Below are 23,234 nucleotides of genomic sequence, written 5' to 3'. Positions count from 1 at the left end.
TCAAAGGTGAAACCTCAAGTCTCTAGATTTATCTTATGCTCGGTCAAATTGGAGCATGCATGAGCGTATTGTGAAGCCTCATTATGATTATTCGAGGTTGGGAGGTCAAATGCAATGACCTCTGGACACTGGAGCTTGAACCGATGGGTTTTTCCTTCAAAAATCAATAACTCTTCTTTCAGGTAAAAAACTCTCACTGATTTTCTTCTGTCTCTCTGATGTTTACTCGCCTATGCTTGCATCATCTGGTAGTCGTCAATCTCCACTACCTATGCTTGAATCTTACTGAAAGCACCGAACAACCTATAATCACCACCGACAAACCTACAATTACTAACCAGACCTACCAGACTTAACAATAATCTGAAAGTCTCATAGCTAAATTTCTTTTCTAATTGATCTCTATTTTCCTTTTCTTTTTGAGTTCTTCCACTGTTAAAAACTTAAAACTTTGGTATTCATATGGCTAAGATTAAAACCTACTTAGTCCGCTGCCTTAGAAAAGGTCAATGCACCTCCACCCTCCCTCTTCGACTGTTTCATTCAAAAACCATGAGTGTACTACTATCTTTCCGTTAATTGCTTCATTTATAATGTTAGTTATCAGTCTGTAATTATTTACGTTTGTTCACCATGACTTGTTGATGATCTGTGATTAGCTATTATATTTTATTCAATATTGATTGAGTTGCCATGTGACCTTAATAACTTCAATTCTGTATCAAACAGCCAATGTGAGTAAGCTACTTAACATGCCTTAATGATTTCTCATATTTGTCTAGACTTCAGACTTGCCTCTAAAGTTCTGTTATAATCTTCATACCTATCACACTGTATTCTTCTGAGTTCTGTTATTCTCTACTTGGGGTTGTTGTTAGATGATTCTAGATAGAACATACATGAAAGCACATAGTGTAACCCCGCATCACTTGGTAAGGCTTGTGAAGTCTAAGTGTTCACAATGCTTCCATTTTTTACATAAATACTTGTTAACCTTTAAGTATTCTTTGAGTCATCACTATGAAAGCTTTATATCCAAGTCTACCTGTTAGTTGTATCTCAAAGTATGAAACAATCTTAGTAGGATGAACTTATGTGAAGGTGATCACTCTGCACATGTTTTGTTATGATCAGGCTATCTCTCATGAATTAGATTGTATTTATGTCTGCTATAGTTAAATGTTAACTGTTTTACAAGTTGAATACAACTCTATCATGCTTAGATATTAATCTTAGTCTCTACAACTCAGTTAAACCTGTTTGATATAATGTCTCCCCTATCTTTGACCCTTAATAACATTGTTAACCTGATTTTACAATGACTGAGACTCATCCTGTTTTTATAAGACTATGACATTAGTTGAAATATCTATATGAATGAAGGTTCTGTATGTATCTCTGCACACCTATCATGATTTTATACTTTTGTGCACTGTCTTGAAACTGCATACAGTATTTTCTTTCCCCTTTAATCTGAATTGAACCTAGTCTATGAAGTTTAAGAGAAACCCTTTGTTGCTACTTCATGGAAATAATAGTTTGCTTATTTCATAACAAGATTAATACTGTCATAAAGGGTTGGTTCTGTCACCAATTTCAAGGTTAAGTGAGACTTATAATATGTGATGTTGTTAAGCATTCTTAGATGTTCCATTTGAATCTGCAAACATGTGATCATGTTAAAAGTTCTGATTATATTCTGGTAGCTCTATTAACCCATATAGAAATTCTAACTATGATTGTTTGCCTGAACCTTTGTTGATACTTTCAAAAGTTCCAAACAATATTGTTAACCTATGTGTGCAAGACTTGAGTTAAACTAATCTGTGATTCGTCTATTAGGGAAAAAACATATGTACCCTTAAGTTGTAGATGCTCTAAACTATGTGTTCTTTAACTGTTCTTGAAGATGTATGATCCCAGTTGTTTGGTTCTTTAGCAATAACAGTATGATTGTTGCTACCTCTATGCATGTTTGGAAACTTGATCTTTAGACATGTTCATATGTATTTCATTTACTTAGCATTGGAAACATAGTTATGAAAAATAGAACTACTTTATTTTCTTTATATTATTCTGTTAAAAATAGGGGGAATGCTTCTGTGGTAGGGTGTGTTGTGGTAGTTGATTTACATTGAAAGAGCCTCGTTGGCACTAAAACCTATATGGAAGAATTAGTCGTTGGTGGTTGAGGCTATTTGGAAGTAGAATTTAACACTTGGTTGGGCTACTCTCCCCGGCACAAGCATTGCCCGGGGCCTTGAGACCCTTGGGAACTTTGAAGTGTCGGGGGATTCAAAGGGAGCATCGACCTTGAGTGAAATTCTCTCCTTAGCTCTTAATTCATTATCATTTGTTATTCTCTTTGGGTTTAGGGTTTAATGATAACGAAAGGTGTTCAATGTGGATCATTTGCCATACATAACCATCACATTAGTATAACCTTTTTACCAGTCCAGGTACATTTATGTGCTCGTTCGAGGATGAACGTTTCTTTTAGAGGTGGAGAATGTGACGACCATATAAGTCGTTTTGAGTACTAGCACCTTTTTATGTTATGAGACCTTTCGTAGATTTATTTGATGATATATGACTTGAGTGCTTGGTCCGTGTCGTTATTGTGAAATCTTATATGTGAAATTTTAAAGAAAATATAATTTTTGGTTTTAAAAATGACTTGAGTTGACCACGGTCAACGTTTTTGGTAAACGGTCTCGGATCGGTATTTTGAGGATTCAGGTAGGTTCGTATGATAGTTTTCAACTTGTAAGCATATTTGGTTGGGGTCCCAGGTGACCCGAGGGCGTTTCGGTGCATTATGTGAAAAATTAGAAAATTAAGTTTTTAAATTAAAATCTTGAGTCTTGATGCTCGATTCTTGATATTTGATGTTATTTTGATGATTTAATATAGCGAGAGAGTTTGTATGATGTTATTAGACTTGTGTGAATGATCGAATTGGAGCCTGAGGGGCTCGAATGAGTTTTAGATATGTTTTGGAGTGTTTTTGAACTGTTGAAGAAATCTGGTACAGTTGGGTTGCAGGTCTCTCAAATGCGAGCTTCGCTTTTGCTAAATCAGACTTGCATTTGTGGAATGGGAGGGGAACTGAAGAATTCATTTTGCAAAGAAGGCATCACATTTGTGTATAAGAGGAGACCGCATTTGCGATCCACATTGGCTGGACAGTCTTACTTGTTACTAGATAGAAGCTTCCACTTGTATTATATGTCTCTACCTGTTTATTTGCCTTACTTGCTTCCATTTTACTTTACTATGTATATTAAATTCTCTTAGAGACTTTATCCGTTTAGTTCCCTTTTGCGTTACGTTGTGAGATACACTATAATTGGTTATAGTATTGTACATATACACTATATATGGGATCGGATTGCACACTGTAGCGGTATTGATATTATATATGGGATGGGGATGAACGCCACAACGGTATTGATATTATATATGGGATCGGGTTATACGCCACAATGGTATTGATATTATATGTGGATCGGGTTACGCGCCGCAATGGAGAAGTTGTATTATGGTTATTCTTGGATGTTGGTTTCCCTTACCGTATTGTGTTGTTAAATTGAGTAGTGATGATATTTTAGGGCCCTCTGTTATGTATTTCTTATTCTGGTTTTCCTATTAAATTGTTGTTTCTCTATTCCGTTATTCTTATTCTTCTTATATACGTACATGTTATTATGAGCGACAATCGATATCAAACATCTTGATATAAGTTTCAAACAACTGTGTTAGATGTTTAAAACAATCTGGTAGTTGTTTAAACTTCTATCAGGATGGTAGAACTTAGACGGTAGTTAATGGTGAAAAGAATACAATGACATAGTAATATCAACATCAATATCAAACTACCATTACGACAAGAAAATACGGTAATTGTTAATACAAACCTAAAGATTATTTAGTTCTCCAATGACATCAATATAAAATTTTCAAACAAGTACAACAATATAGCCATTAAGCCACCTTAGAGTTACTTGTTCCATCAGTTCTCTACGTGCATGTAGTTCTTTTGTGGCCAGTTTCTTTCCATATGGAGCATCTATTTTGCTTCTTTATTATTTCCCCGCTTGCCGGAATCCACTTTGTATACCTTCTTCCCTTTTTAATTTCATATGGAAGTGGAGGTATATTTCTCTCAACAAGATCAGGAGCATCCTCTCAACATTCTTTAGATGGCACCATATTAATTATTATGACATATGTATTCACATATGTGTCTATATAATAAAAGTTAGAAGTATAACTCCAAACTAAACTCTAAGGACTACCATAGCGTATGGACAATGTATTTTATCTCGGTCAAACTCTCTATAAGAATATGTTGTGTTGCGTAGATCAATCTTTGCAACTGTACCATGACTGGTGACGTTGAACACCTGCTGTCTTATTGGATAGACCAATAGGTTGTTGACCAAAATTATATTTTTATTAATCTTCTTTTTAACTGAAGGGACACAAATTGTTAGAGTGTCGAGGAACTTTATACGCCTCTCATAGAATTTTTTAGGAAACCTCCTGTTAATAGCATCAAATAGGGCAGTGATGAGGAATTCTCTTTCTAGTAGGAACACTGAGTTAACATACTCAAAAATATTTTTGGTCAATACTTTATACCTGAAATAATAATATACAAGACATTTTAAGAATTCGAAATATAAGCAACGGGGGTCAAACATCTTGCAGATATTTCAAACATCACAAGAGATATTGGAAACATCTTCATGAATGTTTGAAACATCTCGTAAGATGTTTGAACTGGGAAGTCTAGTAACTTGTTTCATGTGAAGCCCGAAATATCTTAAGAGATGTTTAAAACATCTTAAAAGATGTTTGAAATACCTTAAGAGATGTTTCAAATACCTTAATGGATGTGTCAAACATCTTAAAGAATGCTTCAAATATCTTCAAAAATGTTTCACCTAGGATGTTCAGACTAACTTACCTGTTTTCTTGAAAGTGCGCTCTACTCCATTTGTGAAACCCAACATCCTCCTTAAGATATTTGGCGACTCTCATATTATTTTCTTTGATTTATAGAAAATGATCATTGAACTTATCCATCCTATATGCTTTATCTGCAAAATAATAATGGTGAAACAAATCTCCGCAATAAAAAATTTTGCGAATATTTTTAGTAAGATGCCTCATGCAAAATTTGTGAAAAGCCTAAGGGTAAAATTTTGAGCTCCCATTTGCTATGATTTTGTGCCTATTATAAATTATGCGTAACTCAAAATTTTCGGGGTGTATGTTGGTCAATTGTTAAAAATATATTCATATGTGGCACCACACTACTTGTCTACTATACAAAATATGATTCTAAAAAATATGATTCTCTGAATCTTGTGCTACAACAGACAACAATACTCCGCGATACTTTCCCGTAAACAATATCCCATCAACGGCTAAGACTTTCCACAGAAATAAAAATCCCTGAATCCAAGCTTCATAAACTACAAAACAGTACTGGAACATCCCATAGTTATCAAGCTTCAGTGTCGTCTTGTTTCTTTTATTTCCTTTCCTGAGCACATAGCAGTGCGCATCTAAAATTGTATACTCGTGCTTTGGTGTCCCTCATACCATAGCCTTTGCAATCTGACTTCCTACCATACACTTCCAATAAATAACATTACAACCCAAATTTAAACGAACTATTTTCGTAATTTCTTTGTTACATGGACCTCTGCCATCTTCAAATGTAGAATGGATGTATTCACCAATGATATCCGCTTAGGCATGTGGATGCTTTTCTATAAGATTTTGTGACTCGCATGTGTTCTTATTATTGTAACGACTCGATCGGTCATTTTGAGATGTAGCATTTTGTTCCGTAGTTTGAGACTTTGAGTAGATTCATATGATGTATTATGACTTGTGTGTATGGTCGGATTTAGTTTCGAGTGGTTCGAGATTGATTTGAAAAAATGACTCTTGATTTGGAAGCTTTAAGTTGGAAGAGTTGACCAAAGCTTGACTTTTAGTTAACGGACTCGAAATCAAATTTTGATGGTTTTGATAGGTTTGGATGATAATTTTAGACTTGTACATATGTTCGGATTTGGTTTTGGACATTTCTAGAAGAATTCGATACTATTTCTCGAAAGTTGGCAATTTAAAGAACTTAAGAGTTCATAAAGTTGGCATTTCAAAACTTTGGATATGTTTATATAGTTGAATTCAAATTATGTGCAAATATTTGAAGTTATCCGAAGTGTCTAAGTGTGATTCAGTCATTCTTTTGAAAGAATGAAGATTTAACAACTTAAGAGAAGTTCTATTCCGTTTGAGCCTCGATTCTTTGTTGTGATATTTCCATGGGTCTTTTGAGGCTTTAGATAAGTTTGGATAATGTATTTGTAATTGTTGGTATGATTGGATGGGGTCCTGATGGGCCCGAGTATGTATTAGCTTATTAGTTGAGAGAACAACAACAATAACAACATGCCCAGTATAATCCCACAAGTGGGGTCTGGGGAGGGTAGTATATACGCAGACCTTACCCCTACCTAGAGAGGTAGAGAGGTTATTTCCAATAGACCTTTGGCTCAAGATAAGGTAGAGCAGGAGCAGGAGCAGGAGCAGGAGCAGGAGCAGGAGGAGGAGGAGGAGGAGAAGAAGAAGAAGAAGAAGAAGAAGAAGAAGAAGAAGAAGAAGAAGAAGAAGAAGAAGAAAGAGGGGGGAGAAAGAAAGACAAGGGAGACAAAAGACGATAAGGAAAAGGAGGAGAGAAAGTAGCATCATATAGTAACAATCAGAGAGCAACAATTTCCAGTAGAAGGGAGAAATAGCATCAAATAGTAACAATCATGGAGCAACAATTTATAGTAGGAATTTTCAAAAATAATGGACGTGGTTGCTAAGTACCAGATATACTAACAAACTAAAAGGAAGTAACTTTCAACCAACAACAAGAAGATTACTAGTACTACTGGTAAACCTAGGAGAAACTCATAGCTGCGTGTCAACCCACCACCTTAATTCTCGATCTCCACATCTTTCTATCGCTAGTCATGTCCTCGGTTAGGTGAAGTACCGACATGTCCTGCATAATCATCTCTCCCCAATACTTCCTTGGCCTACCCCTTCCCTTCCTCAAGCCTGCCATGGTCAACCTCTCACACCTCCTTACCGGGGAATCTATGTCTCTCCTTCTCATATGCCCAAACCATTGCAGCCTCGATTACCGCAACTTGGCTTCCACGGATGCCACTCCTACCTTGTCCCTAATAACTTCATTCCTGATCTTGTCTTTCCTGGTATGTCCACACATCCATCTAAACATCCTAATTATAGCTACTCTCATCTTCTAGACATGGAACTTCTTGACGGGCCAACACTCAGCTCCATACAACATAGCCGGTCTAACCACCACCCTGTAGAATTTGCTCTAAAGTCTAGGCGGCACATTCTAATCGCATAAAACCCATGAAGCTAGCCTCCATCTCATCCAACCCACTCCAATGTGGTGGGTAACATCCTCGTCAATCTCCCCGTTGTCTTAGATTATAGATCCAAGATAGTTGAAACTATCTCTTATGGGAATGACTTGGGTATCAATCTTTACTTCCACTTCTTCTTCATGCCTCTCATCACTGAACTTTCACTACACTCCAAGTATTTAGTTTTCGACCTACACAACTTGAAACCTTTGGACTCCAGCGTCTGTGTCCAAACTTCCAACCTAGCGTTAACACCCCCTTACATCTCGTCAATCAGAACTATGTCGTCAGCAAATAACATACATCATGGAACCCTCCTTTGTATGTGTCGTGTCAGCACATCCAATGCTAGGGCAAACAAAAATGGGCTAAGGCCTGATCCCGGATGCAACCCCATCTCCCCAGGAAAATGTTCTGAGTCTCCTCCTGCAGTCCTCATCGGAGTTTTAGCACTTTCGTACATGTCCTTAATCACCCTAATGTACACTACCGGGACTCCGCTAACCTCCAAACATCTCCATAGCACCTCCCTCGGGACTTTGTTATAAGCCTTCTCAAAGTAAATGAACACTATGTGCAAATATTGTTTCCTCTCTCTATATTGCTCCACCAATCATTAAGTTAAGGATTTAAAGTTCGACCACGTTCAATAATGGGTCAAGACGACCTCTTTTCGGTATATTGAGTGTGCGTGCAGGTTCGTTGCATGTTTTATGATTGAAATGATTATATGGTTTGTGTTTGGGAGGTGCCAAATGATTTTCGGTACTAAAACGAAGATTTTTCAATTGCTGATTTTCTTGTACAACAATTCCGAAAATACCGGTTAAGTTCCTGAGTTCGTCCATAAATTTCAGACTTAATTCAAAACTTCAAAACATCATATCTCCCTCGTTTTAAGGCCGAATTGGGTGATTCAAAAGGCTATCTTGGGTGAACTTTCATAAGGATTATGTTGGGCAGGATCATCTAGCTTCTGACTCAGACTAGGAAAGCTGCTGTATTTTTTTACTTATTTCGAGATTTAGTCATTTTTTCTCATAAAGTTTCGGAGCTCGGGAAGAGATAATTTTTTAGGAGATTTTCATCACTACTTGGATTTGGTTATATATATTGATTCCCAATGGATTTCTACATCTAAAACATAATTTTTAAGTGAAATTATGAGTTTTGGCAAAACTTTTCTAAAGTGCAAAAATGGAGATTTAAACGCCGATTTGGAGTTGGTTTTCGATGAAAGTTGTATATTTGGACTCGTATTCGAATGAATATTTGGGATTTGTGAGTTTTATCAGGTTTCGGAGTCCGAGCCCGGGTTGACGTTTTGGTTTACTTTGAGTATTTGATTAACGATTCGACCTTTATTGTTTGGGGTTGTTCCATATGGATTTGTTTGATGTTATTGAGTTGTTTTTTGCTAGATTCAAGCCGTTCGGAGGTGAATTCGCTCAGGAAGGTATATTTGGGTATACCCCTCCGAACCTTCTTTTCAAAACTCTTTAGTTTCAGAGAATGGCTTTGTCAGGTCAAGTGACATAACTTCTCGCAGTCTTTAGTCTGATTCAAAAGTAGGAAACACTCTACTCTAGCAAAAATAGGTCATATTGCATAAATCTTAGGTGAGTTGGTCCTTGGCATCGACACAAAATTAGGAAAACCACCTGATGTAAACGGGTCATGCACCCTATGACATGACTTCTGTGGAAAGACGAACAAACTTGACGAGACACCTAAAGATCCGAAGCAAACACTTGCCAAAACCTTTCTTTACCCCCTTTAGAAATGAAAATCAACCAAAACATCCCCGAGATCAATATGGAGATGGGAGCGCCATACAAGTTGAAGCAATGGTGGAAGAATATTCGTCGAGAACACGGAAATGAGATTCGGACACATTTGGGGGCACTGACCGCTTTTCTAAACATCCGAGCAGACAGGGTGCTCACTCGCCTGTTGATAGAGTTCTGGGATCCGGCCAAGGTGGTGTTCAAGTTTGTTGATTACGACTTAGTACAAACATTGGAAGAAGTTACTAGTTTCACGGAGCTGCCATTTATAGGGAGGAAACCAATACTCCCAGTCACTATGCCCGGTTACAAGTTCCTGATGCTCTGGGTCTGGCTAACAGTCGAGGTTTGAGAAAAATCGAGGACGGATGGGTGAGCCTAGATTAGTTGTTCAATAAGTTCGGACATCATGAAAGCTATGAGTGGTATTAGGGGGAATTTCATTGTGATCAAGCAACGTGGGAGAGTCTCAGGCCCATCACTTTCTGATTTGCACAATTGGGACACACCTTGTACAAAACGAGCCGCCAGCTTCACCAATTGGAGCCTTGTATATAGCAAATCATTAGCTCAATCGATCGGAGCGCCCTATGCAAAATCAAACGTCGATTTTGCCAATCAAAGGCTTGTATATAGCAAATTGTTCACTCTGTCAAGGAATGATCTACACCGCCACTCCATCACAACGGAGACAGAATAGATAGTCACAAACCTCGTCATCGACGTTCTGCCAATCGATGGCCGCAACTTAGCTTCGCAGTCAAGAGTATCTCTTGGGCATGCTTTTCTTTTCCTTTGCTCTTATCTTGAATGTTTTGACATTTTGCTCATGCAGCTACAGACACGATTACGTTTTAAGTCAACTGCTCCCAATCGGAGATTATATTACATTTTAGTGCAAAGCTCTCCCAACAAGCGGAGATGAACTCCACAAATCAATCTCTCCCAACAAGCGGAGACATTGTTCAGTGCAAAGCTCTCCCAACAAGCAGAGACGCACTCTACAAGTCAAGCTCTCCCAACAAGCGGAGACACTTTTCAATGCTCCGACAGCTGCAGAACGGTACACAACACGGCTAACAAATCGAGTCAAGTTCAAGTATCACATTATCCCGATCCCAAATAACGGCTCGTCGGTAGCCATGCATCATCATTCCTGCATCATTTACATCACATCTTAATATGTTCTATATTGCAATATATGGGTATGTGTGTATTTCATTTTTGCAGGAAAAAATGTCGCAACATGGAACTCTTTCTAAGCAGCAGACCAAACTACAATTATATGAGGGACAGAAAACTCATTAGCGGGCCAAGGATCTAAGTTCAAGCACAAAACGACTAGTGGAACTCCAACTTTTCAAATCCTCCAAGTCAAGCCGCAAAATTCAAGCTATCATGAGTGCCCAATCCTCCGTCTCGTCATATCGTCATAATAAGATACTGAGGCAATTTCGGCGAGTATCGCTTCCTCAAAGTCCTCAGTCCAGAACTACATGTGGCCTGATCCTCGTTAAGCCCGAGGTATCTAAGCAATTCAAAGCCAAAAATCAGCCCCAACTTCCCAAAAATCCTCCCAGAATCTTCCGAAACTCCCAATCCTATAGCTCATAATCTTTGTGTCATTCCTGCAATGTATACCTAAAGTCATGACAAAATTGGCTTTGGTTAGATTTCATTATCCGAAAATTCTTTCATCGTCTCCGGTCAAAGAGGGGCAGTTGTTGATGACCAATTTTTACTCTTCTTTTTAAAACTAATTTATTGTACTTAATAATTTACAATAAATATTTTGGAAGTATTTTCTATCGGTTATACCTTTTTTAGACATTACTTAAGTATTAATTTTGAAATTAATCACCCAATATTAGTATTATGTAATTACGAATGTACTTACTATTTCAATATTATTAAAACAATTTTTTATACACACCACATAGGTTTTATGATTAATTTAATGAATTATTTCTCAATTCTAGTTAAATAGGATGTTATGTTAATAATTTGAAATTAGTCTCATAATTTAGAGACAACGTATTTTACAAATAATTGATTACAATAATTAGTAGTATATTTGATAATTATGAATTTACTATATTTTATTGGAAATTAATTAAATTTAATTAAATTAATTTTAAAGAGATTAAAGACTAAATGTCTACAATTGCAATTCCTTAATTAATTACACAATGGCTAGCTTTTAAACGAATTCCAGCACAAATACCAGGCCCAAATCCCATCTGATCCAGTCCAAGTCCCCCCACCCCCTCCACTTTGGCAATCCGCCCCAACCCATTTGATCCAATCAAAGCACGCCACGTCACCTGTCTCTATCACTCACAAAAGAAGCACAACAAATCCCAACTGTCCATCTTACAAATCAACGACCCTTGTTTATCTCCACTTTTCTTTTAATTTTAATACCCTATTTGATTTAATCTCAACTGCTAAAATCAGAATATCCAATGGCCTCCATAATTCTTCGGTTTTATTATTTAATCCCTGAATTATCAGGGTCGTTGATGTAAATAATCAACGGCCCAGATTCCATCTCCAAACTTTAACCCTCAGAGACCCCCCTCCAATCTTCTATCCATAAATCATTTGCTACTCTTTCAGCCGCCTCCCTTTCCTTTTTCCCTCTCCTTTCTCTCAAGTTGTCATGAACATCAATCAACAGACCTTGCACAAATTCGTGCAAGGTCATGAAATCTCTCACTAAATCTTCCTCTCATGCTTTCCTATCCAAGAATCCCGCTGACCTTTCCCTTTTTGTTCTTCAAATCTGATGTACCAGACTCTGACCTTAGTATCAAGATACTGTTTTGTCCTTGTTCTTTCAAATCCAAACTCAAAAAATCATCCGCTTTGTCCCTAGTCTATGAGGCCTGCGATTTGCTTTCCATTTCACTGATTTGATTCAAAAACCCCAAATTTGAAACCCTAGACTTAAAGGTGAAACCTCAAGTCTCTAGATTTCTCTTATGCTCGGTCAAATCGGAGCATGCATGAGCGTATCTCGAAGCCTCATTATGATTATTCGAGGTCCAAAGGTCAAATGCAATGACCTCTGGACACTGGATCTTGAACCAATGGATTTTGCCTTCAACGGTCAACAACTCTTCTTTCAGGTAAAAAACTCTCACTGATTTCCTTTTGTCTCTCTGATATTTACGCGCTTATGATTGCATCATCTGGTAGTCGTCACTCTTCACTACATATGCTTGAATCTTACTGAAACCCTAATCCATTAATGGCACTATAAATAGAGCTTTGCTTGCTCTCACAAAAGCACCGAACAACCTACAATCACCACCGAAAAAACTACAATCACCAACAAGATCTACCAGACTTAACAATAAACTGAAAGTCTCATAGCTAAATTTTTTTTCTGATTGATCTCTATATTCCTGTGCTTTCTGAGTTCTTCCACTGTTAAAAACTTAAAGCTTTGGTTTCCATACGACTGAGATTAAAACCTATTTGGTCTGCTGCCCTAGAAAAGGTCAGTGTACCTCCCTCCCTCTTCGATGGTTTCATTCGAAAACCATGAGCATACTAATGTCTTTCCATTAGTTACTTTGTTTATAATGTTTGTTATCAGTCTGTAATTATTTAATTTGGTTCACCATGACTTGTTGATGATCTGTGATTAGCTATTATATTTTATTCAATATTGATTGAGTTTCCATGTGACCTTAATGACTTCAATTCTGTATCAAACAACCTATGTGATTAAGCTACTTAACATGCCCTAATGATTTCTCATATTTGCCTAGACTTCAGACTTTCCACTAAAGTTCTGTTATAATTCTCATACCTATCACACTAAATTCTTCAGAGTTCTGTGAAAGCTCATAGTGTAACCCTGCATCACTTGATTAAGCCATGTGAAGTCTAAGTATTCAAAATGCTTCCTTTGTTTACATAAGTGCTTGTTAACCTTTAAGTATTCTTTGAGTCATCACTATGAAAGCTTTATATCCATGTCTAATTGTTAGTTGTAACTCTAAGAATCAAACAATCTTATTAGGATGAACTTTTGTGAACATCAGCGATCAATCTACACATGTTTTGTTATGATCAGGCTATCTCTCATGAATTAGATTGTAGTTATGTTTGCTGTAGTTTAATGTTAACTATTTTACAAGTTGAATACAACTCCATCATGCTTAGATGTTAATCTTAGCCTCTACAGCTGAGTTAAACCTGTTTGATATAATGTATCCCATGTCTTTGACCCTTAATAACATTGTTAACCTGACTTTACAATGTCTGAGACTCATCATGTTTTGATAAGACAATGATATTAGTTGAAATATCTATATGAATGAAGGTTCTGTATGTATCTCTGCACACCTATCATGATTTTATACTTTTGTGCACTGTCTTGAAATTGCATACAATATTCTCTTTCCCCTTTAATATGAATTGAACCTAGTCTATGAAGTTTAAGAGAAACCCTTTGTTGCTACTACTTGGACATAATAGTTTGCTTATTTCATAAAGGATTAATACTCTCATAAAGGGTTGGTTATGTCACCAATTTTAAGGTTAAGTGAGATTCATAATATGTGATCTTGTTAAGCATTCTTAGATGTTCCATTTGAATCTGCAAACCTGTGATCATGTTAAAAGTTCTGATTATATTCTGGTAGCTCTAATAACCCATATAGAAATTTTGATTATGCTTGTTTGCGTGAACCTTTATTGATACTTTCAAAAGTTCCAAACAAAACTATTAACCTATGTGTGCAAGACTTGAGTAAAACTAATTTGTAATTAGTCTATTAGGGAAAAAGCAAATGTACCCTTAAGACGTAACTGCTCTAAACTATGTGCTCTTTATCTGATCTTGAAGATGTATGATCCTAGTTATTTGGTTCCTTAGCAATAACAGTATGATTTTTCCTTCCTCAATGCGTGTTTGGAAACTTGACATTTAGCTTTGTTCATATGTGTTTCATTTACTTAGCATTGGAAACATAGTTATGCAAAATGGAACGGTTTTGTGTTCATTATATTATTCAGTTAAAAAGGGGGTATGCTTCTATGGTAGGGTGTGTTGTGCTAGTTGCTTTACATTGAAAGAGCCTCATTGGCACTCAAACCTATTGGGAAGAATGAGTCATTAGTGTTGGAGTGTATTTGTAAGTAGAATTTACCTCTTGGTTGGTGTAACGACCCGACCGGTCATTTTGAGCATTTGCATTTAGTTCAGCTATTTGAATTCATGAGTAGCATCGTATGATGTATTATTACTTGAGTGAATCGTCGGTTTTGATTTTCAGGTTATTCGGAATTGATTTGGAAGAATGAATTTCATAATTTAAGCTTAAAGTTGTAAGAGTTGACCAAGTTTGAGTATTTAGTATTTGACCTCGGATTGGAGTTTCAATGGTTCCGTTAGGCCCGGATGGTGATTTTGGACTCGGCCATGTGCCCGGATTTGCATTTGAATATTTCTAGAAGGTTTCGGCGCTAATTGGCAAAAGTTGGAAATTTGATGGTTTGGAAAGTTCATAAGTTTGATCGAGAGTTGACTTTGAGGATATGGGTTTCGGATGGTGGTTCCGAAAATTGGAATAGCTTCATTATGTTATTTGGGACTTATATGGAAACTTTGAGTCCATTCCGAGTTGATTTGATATGTTTTGGCGCGCGTTTTGGAAGTTGAAAGTTCAAAAGTTCATTAAGTTTGATTTGAGGTGCGATTCACCATTTTGATGTTGTTATGCGTGATTTGACGCCTCGAGTAAGTACGTGTTATGTTATGGGACTTGTTGGTATATTGAGACGGGGTCCCGAGAGGCTCGATGAGTTTCTTACGAGGTTTGGATTATTTTGTCGCATGTTGGAATTTGCTGAGGTTGCTGGTTCTGGTGTGGCCACATCTGCGGAATATTGCTCGCAAAAGTGATTTCGAAGATGCGGGATTTTCTTCGCAGAAGCGTAAAGGGGCAGTGGGAGAGAAGGGCGCAGATGCGGAGTGCAGACGCATCTGCGAGGCCGCAGGAGCGGCATCTTTCGCGTAGAAGCGTCATCGTAGAAGCGATTCTGGGCATCGCAGAAGTGGCCATTGTTGGTTGAGGCTGTCTCATAGATGCGAGTCTTTTCCACTAAAGAGAAGGTCGCAGGTGCGACCACTGGTTCGCAAATGCAAACGGCGTTGGGCAGACTCTATTAAATTCCATTTCGAGGGTTAGAGTCATTTTATCATAATTGGAGCTATGGAGCGCGGATTGAGATGATGGTTAAAGCAATTTTCACCACATGGATTGGGGTAAGTGTTCTCTACTTGGTTTTGATTATATTTCGTGAATCTATCTTCGTTTTTGGCATTCGATTGAGGATTTCAAGAGGGAAATTGGGGGGTTTTGTCTGAAGTTTCATAGAGTGAAGTTTTGAGTTTTGAATGACGATTTGGAGTCGGATTTGAGTGAAACTAGTATGGTTGGACTCGTAATTGAATGGGTTGTTTGTGAGTTTCATCGAGTTCCAAGGCGTGGTCTCGGGTATGACATTTTGGTTGACTTTGGTATTTTGATTAAGAATTCAACCTTTATCATTTGGAATTGTTTCCGTAGGCATTATTTAATGTATTTAGTTGCTTTTGGCTAGTTTCGAGTTGTTCAGAGGTCGGTACGCGCGGGATGGCATTTTTGGAGCATCGTTTGGCTTGATCGATATTGAATTTGGTTTGTTCGAGGAAAATAACACTTCTAAACTTTGTGTTGTGGGTATGAACCCCTGAATATACGTGATATGTGTTTGGTGTTGAGGTGGCGCACATGCTAGGTGACGGGCGTGTGGGCGTGCACCGTGTGAATTATGACTCGATTGATTCTGTAGTACTGTGTAGTTACCTAATCTTATTTTTATCCATGAAATATCTACGTGCTAGAGTAATGGAGCTGTGATCCATGTTAGAAACTATGTTTAAGCTATATGCTTATTCTATCAAGACCCACTGAGGTCATATATGATGTGAGTTATTTGCTTAAATTGCAGTTACATACTAAGTCATACTCGATCATTTGCATATCATATCTCATTCTCTGTTGCTATTTATCGATACATCATATCATCATTTTGGGCTGATTTTCATGACATTGTGAGCCCGAGATACAGAAGAGATTGATGACTGAGTTGGGGCCTGAGGGCCGGATTGTGAGTGATATTGATGGGATCAGGCTGTACGCCGCAGCAGGATTTATTATTCTTGGACTAGATCTGTGCTGTATTATTTATTCATGACAGGATCGGGGTGCACGCCGCGACAGGTTTTATTGATTCATGCCATAATTGGCTTATTATAGCGCTTGGGCTGGATCTACCCCTCCGGAGTGTGCACACCCACAGTGAGCACAGTTGCTATTGATTCATTTGGGCTGGATCTGCCCTGGGTTGGATCTACCTTGTACAGTGCTGAGTGACTGAGAGTTTTGAGGACTGGATCTGCCATGTTCCGTGTTAAGTGACTAAGTGTGTTAAGTGATTGAGCGTGATAAGTGTTAAGTGTGAGACAGTGAGATTGAGTACTCTAAGAGTATGCATATGCTTTTATCACTGAGTTGCATTGCATTCGACATGCACACTTGACATACATGCATAGAAATACATTTTCCTCATGTTGTACGGTATTGCGTCATTCATGACTTCACATACACATTGACATGTAGGCATAGAGATGTATTTTTCTCATGCCATTTGAAAATGAGACATTTACCTGTTGAAAGTTTTGGGGAAAATCATACTTTTACAAATTTACTCATATTTTGGTGATTTCGGTAAAATATTTGGGGTTTTCACTGATATACTTGAAAAGCATGTCTATTTTCCGGAACCATGAACAAGTTGAGCATTATATCTCTGAGTTACTTCTTTTATCACTTTTATTATGTTGTTATGAACTGTTGTTAGCTATTGGAGTTGGACTTCGACCTTTGTTCTGCTTTATCACTACTTTCAACCTAAGGTTAGGTTTGCTACTTATTGAGTACATGGGGTCAGGTTTACTCATACTACACTTCTGCACCTTGCGTACAGATATTGGATGTTGATGTTGGTGTGTACGGCAGGAGCTGGATTTGAAGATGTACCTGCATTTCAGTTATAGTTGCCTCTTGATCTTGGTAGCTTTAGAATTTTAATTTGTTCATGTATATTTCAAACAATGATGTGCTTTATTTCATACCAGCTTTGTAAATTTTAAATCTTAGAAGCTCATGACTTGTACTACCAGTCCTTGGGATTTTGTATAAAAGCTCAGCTATTTCATCATTATTGTCTCATCAAATTTCATTGGAATTTATTTATTGTTAATTGGCTTTCCTAGTGAGGTAGGTTAGGTGCCATCACGACTAGTTAGATTTTGGGTCATGACAAGTTGATATCAGAGGTCTAGGTTCATAGGTTCTACGAGTCATGAGAAAGTGTCTAGTAGAGTCTTGCGGATCGGTATAATGACGTTCATACTTATCTTCGAGAGGCTACAGGGCATTTAAGATCAACTTCCCATCTTTTGGCGTCGTTACCGGGGATTGGCAATCAATAGAAAAAACTAGAGTTAATATCCACAAAAAATTCTCAAAACACCAAATCCATCAATCCTTAAGGAAGAATTACTCCATGGATATGGAAAAATTCATCACAATTAAGGTTAAGTCAAAGGAAAACATAAAATATCCAAACCCTTGTCTTGAGTGAGGATGAATGGTGAAATCCTTGTGCTCTTGCTTCTCCCTCTTCTCCTTACCTTCCTTAGGTCTAAATTATGTCAAAAGTCCTCAAAATACCATTTTTCCATATATATATATAGATATACCAAGTAGGGTCGGGCCCAAACAAATACACCTTCTCCTACGCGAAATAGGACACTTTTCCCAGATATGACGTGCGCGGCCGCGCACCTAGAAGTGTGGTCGTGCATTTTTCACCATGTTCCGCCTCCAGTGTGTGACCAGTGCACGGCCTCGCACGTGGATGGCGTTCTATTGTGAATTTGAGAAAATGTAAAACTTAAAAGTTTTAGCCCTTTTAAACAGATTTACAACGATATATTGTGGAGCCATAACGGAGTTATGAGCGCAAAGTTATGTGCATTTTACTGGACAATGCGCAAGATGCCTGCTCGATTCTTCGTTTCATTCTTAAAATGCATATCATCCGTTGATCCCCGAACACGATCTCGACTTAATCCTTGGGCTTTTACTCAGACTTCAAAGCTCCCGAATAGCTTGAATTCATTCCATAACATCTACATAGATCGGAATCACTCCTACAAGGCATAAAACACACAATTAGTGTAAAACACTAGCGATCAAAGCTCCAACTCAATTAAAGTGCAATAAATTAGAGTGTAATAATCGGCTAAAACATGAGATTATAACCTATCATCAAGCACATGCTTTTGGATTAATATGTCCGATAGTATCCTTATGAGTGGAATTTGTGCCTTGATGAGTGGCTGGATGGCTATATGATAAGTATGATATGACTGCGGGATGTGTTCAGATGGTTTGAATGTGACGAGAAGAGTTTGCTTGGGATGTGAAAATGACTATTGGGTTTTTGATTTTGTTTTGTACGTGTCGTATAGTCTCAAGTTATGAGTGTATTGAAGGATCTTTCATGTTGTTTAACTGTGAAACGAATTAGATTATCATGTCTTATTGATGAGTTCAGACTCAGGGAGATTAAGTTATTGCGTAGTAGTTGTGGTTGTGAAAGAGTATAGAGAGATGTCAGTTTGAGGCTAAGCAAGTGGGTTATGACCTGCGGGGTAATCTACGGATGTGTGATCCTGATGATGTTGTGTGGAGGCTTTATTTTCTACCAGTGGATACAAGTGCTACGATTTGAGTTTGGATTGGCTGGGAAAGTTGACCTGACCGTTACGAGGATGTATGTGAGCTTAACAGATGATTTGAGGTACTATATGGTTTGTGTTATGAGAGCTTATGAAAGATTTGGTTGAATCGCACTACAGTATTATGGCAGTAATAGAGAATGGGCATTGGGAGTTATTGAATGTTTTGTCTGATGGCTTTGAGCCAAGTGGGGGAGTCTACTTTTGACGATTTGATTGCATGGTTATGTGTTGTACTGGTTTCGATTTAAGGCATGCTTGTGAATCAAATATGACTTGCAGAGGTTGAGATTAAGGATGACTCGAGTAAAGGAATTTTTGGATATGGGTTATGCTACACATGATGGGTATATAGTAATCTTAGAATGATTCGGGTTTGTTGTTCATGGTAGATGTGGTGTACTAAGGAAAAGGGATTCACTCGATTGCTTAGAGGTGTAGGTTACTTCTTTGGGTGTTATTGAGCTAATGGTACACATGTCGTTTGGCCCGTTTGGGCGGTGCAATTGAGATTTTAGCAGAATGGATGACTCTCGAGAAGGTCTAATGGATTTAGGAGTTATATGTAGCAATTGGGAATTTTAAGGATTTGTATATGGCTAGAATATGGGATTTACATTGAATGGTGTCGAGGCTCGCGGTATTTCTATAACATTATGGATTATATATTTCAGTATTATGAAGGTGAAGGAAACGGCTTTAGATTCACAGAAGGTCTCTTCAGAGAGGGTGTCTCGGTTGTGGTACTTTTGGGGTGCTTAAGAGAGAATACAGCAGCTTATGGGCCTTATAGGGGTGTGGTTTTATGCTAGGATCTCTTGTGGTGAGCTTCGGAAAAGGATCGTGATGTTTTGGCAAGGAGAAGTGTCACCTTAAGGGTAATTCAGAAGGAACTCGAAGAAATAGGACAACTTGGTAGTAGGTTGGATCAGCACGGTAATGGATATGATCGGTTCTTTGGGTACTTATGATGTGGTGAGTCTCTACAGGTATTTTGTGGCAATACTCTTGGGTTTGGTGACCTGTGTGGCTTGGTTGAGTTAGAGAGATTCGGTTCTGATGGCTTGGTTAGGTGGAAATGGGTTTTGAATAAGTTCTCGATGATTTCTACCACGGTTTGAGATAGATATTTCCTACTGGCGTGAGGATCATGTTGAGTATGTGATTTTCTACTGGATAGGATCAAGTGAAAGGTTCCTGGCTAATTGAGTATGTAGTTTCCTTGTGACTCAGGTTTGATGATCAAATTCTCATACTTTTCATATGATGGCATGATAGATGCGGTGTGTTGGGTGGGATTAAAATTTGCATGTGCAAGGTCACAGTTCAGTTTTGAAGGGAAGTTCATGAATTCTTAGACAACATGGACGGTTCAGATGACTAGATGAATGTTGTTACTACTTGGTATTTCCTGAGAAGGGTGCGCATTTTAGAAGGCATATGGTGTTTTGACTTACGGATACTTCATTGGTTATGCGGTACTTGTTTGGTTGATCGATTGCTGATGTTCAGATTTTGCTATGTGGTACGGAAGAATTTCTCGTGGGATGATTATGTATGAGAGACGTGTTAGTCATTCGAGTGATAGAGTTGGGGTCGGCTAAGGTGATTCAGGTGTTTTATAAATTTAGAGACTGGGAGTTCTCAGAAGCAGATTGTTTCGGGGTTGCGGACTGTGAAGTTATGGCCAAGGTTAGATAGATGGTGGTGCGTATTATGGTTAGATCATTGTGGACTTTTGGAGGGCTATTTACCAATTTGGGGATGACCAGAGTTGATTTGGGGGCTCATTAGTAGACCCAAGGAGGATGTGTATTCTACACCGGGACGGATTTGTTGATTTGGCATCGTTATTGTTGTAAGGTGTGTCATTCCATTAGATTTGATCTTGAGCGTGCTCTGATATGTTCTATGTGTTACTCTTCTATGCTACGAGAAATCGTGATTTGTTGGTTATATGCACACCTGGTGCGGTTCTATTTGGGGCTTGTAGCGGAATTCAAGCGAGATGGTGATTGAGGTGTGGAATGGTTGACTGCGCCTTGGTTATGGTCTTTCTAGGCTGTGGCATAGTGTGTTATTTGCTTCTCAATGTCTATGTTCATTCACTTGTGTACTTGGGGTCGAATTGCTTATAGTTGTTGATTTTGAACATTGGGACTCGAGGTATTTCATATGGATCGGTCTTTGGATGGGTCACGTATTGCAGTTGGGTTATGATGGGATATGATCCTTTGTGATAGATTCATGTGTATGATGGGTTCTAATGTGTATGATAGGTTCTTAGCATTGCGTTGTGGTAGTACTTGTTGAGCTTGCGGAACGGTTCTCTCATTTGAGTCATTTTTTATTTTTGGGTGCATTTGAAATTTTTGCCTGTTGGTGCACGGATTGCACAGTTTGTGATCCTATGTAGTATAGGTGTGGCGTGCCAGTAGAGTAGGTTGTATTTGATGAGATGAAGTCTTTGGGCCTGAGGTGGTTTCTACCGAATTTGATTACGGTGTGTTTGGAAGAGTAATATCATAAGTCAACATAGAATTTGGGCTATGGCTATGGTTAGATGAGAGAGCTCCATGACTTATTGATCTGAGGAGTGGTTATGAGTTTCTATGTGTTTCTTTCATCATCGGCGGTGTACGAAGGTTTTGGAACAAGATTTTGTTTGAGATGAGGTTTATTACCGATACCATGTGTCTTTTGAGCAGCTATCGCGGTCGGAAGTTATTGCTATGAGTATTTGAATTATATGGTATATCACATTATTACATCTTGGGTTATGGTTATGACTTGATACAGCATGTTCAGACTTATACAATTTGTAGGTGCGAGATTCGGGTTTTGAAGGAATTCAGGATGTTCGAAATTGGGTTCCAAGGTTTATGGGCTAAGGTTGCATTAAGGATCTTCAGTTAGATTGCGTCGTCAGGCTTATATGGACTAGGGTGATATGGGATCACCCCTGGGTATGTGCATGGAAAGGTTACACGGCAGTTTGGTGGCTTTGGAATGACTCTGGGCACGTTCGAGGACGAACGTATGCTTAAGTGGGAAAGAATGTAACGACCTGACCAGTCATTTTGAGCATTTGCATTCCGTTCCGCTATTTGAATTCTTGAGCAGCATTGTATGATGTATTATAACTTGTGTGAATCGTCGGTTTTCGTTTTCAGGTTATTCAAAATTGATTTGGAAGAATGAATTTCATGATTAAGTCTTAAAGTTGGAAGAATAGATCAAGTTTGACTTTTTAGTATTTGACCTCGGATTGAAGTTTCGAAGGTTCCGTTAGGCCCGGATGGTGACTTTGTACTTGAGCATGTGCCCGGATTTGCATTTGGATATTTCCAGAAAGTTTCGGCACTAATTGACGAAAGTTAGAAATTTGAAGATATGAAAAGTTCATAAGTTTGACCGAGAGTTGACTTTGAGGATATCGGATTCGGATGGTGGTTCCGGGAATTGGAATAGCTTCATTATGCTATTTGGGACTTGTGTGAAAATTTTGAGTACATTCCGAGTTGATTTGATATGTTTCGGCGCGAGTTTTGGAAGTTGAAAGTTCAAAAGTTTATTAAGTTTGATTTGAGGTGCGATTCATCGTTTTGATGTTGTTATGTGTGATTTGAGGCCTCGAGTAGGTCCGTGTTATGTTATGGGACTTGTTGTATATTTAGACGGGGTCCAGAGAGGCTCAATGAGTTTCGGATGATGTTCGGATTATTTTGTCGCATGTTGTAATTTACCGAGGTTGTTGGTTCTGGTGTGGCCGCATCTGCGGAATATTGGTCACAGAAAAGACTTCGCAGATGAGGTCTTTTCTTCACAGAACCGTAAAGGGTAAGTGGGTGAGAAGGGCTCAGATGCGGAGTACAGACGCATCTGCGAGGTCGTAGGAGCGGCATCTTTCGCGCAGAAGCGCCATCGCAGAAGCGCCATCGCAGAAGCGATTCTAGACATCACAGAAGCAACCACTGTTGGTTGAGGATGTCTTGCAAGTGCGAGTCTTTTCCGCAGAAGCGAAGATTGCAGGTGCGACCACGAGTTTGCAAATGCGAACGACGCTGGGCAGACTCTATTAAATTCCATTTCGAGGGTTAGAGT

Source organism: Nicotiana tabacum, chromosome 12 (assembly GCF_000715075.1).
Source record: "Nicotiana tabacum cultivar K326 chromosome 12, ASM71507v2, whole genome shotgun sequence".
Taxonomy (NCBI): domain Eukaryota; kingdom Viridiplantae; phylum Streptophyta; class Magnoliopsida; order Solanales; family Solanaceae; genus Nicotiana; species Nicotiana tabacum.
This window is presented reverse-complemented; position numbering follows the sequence as displayed.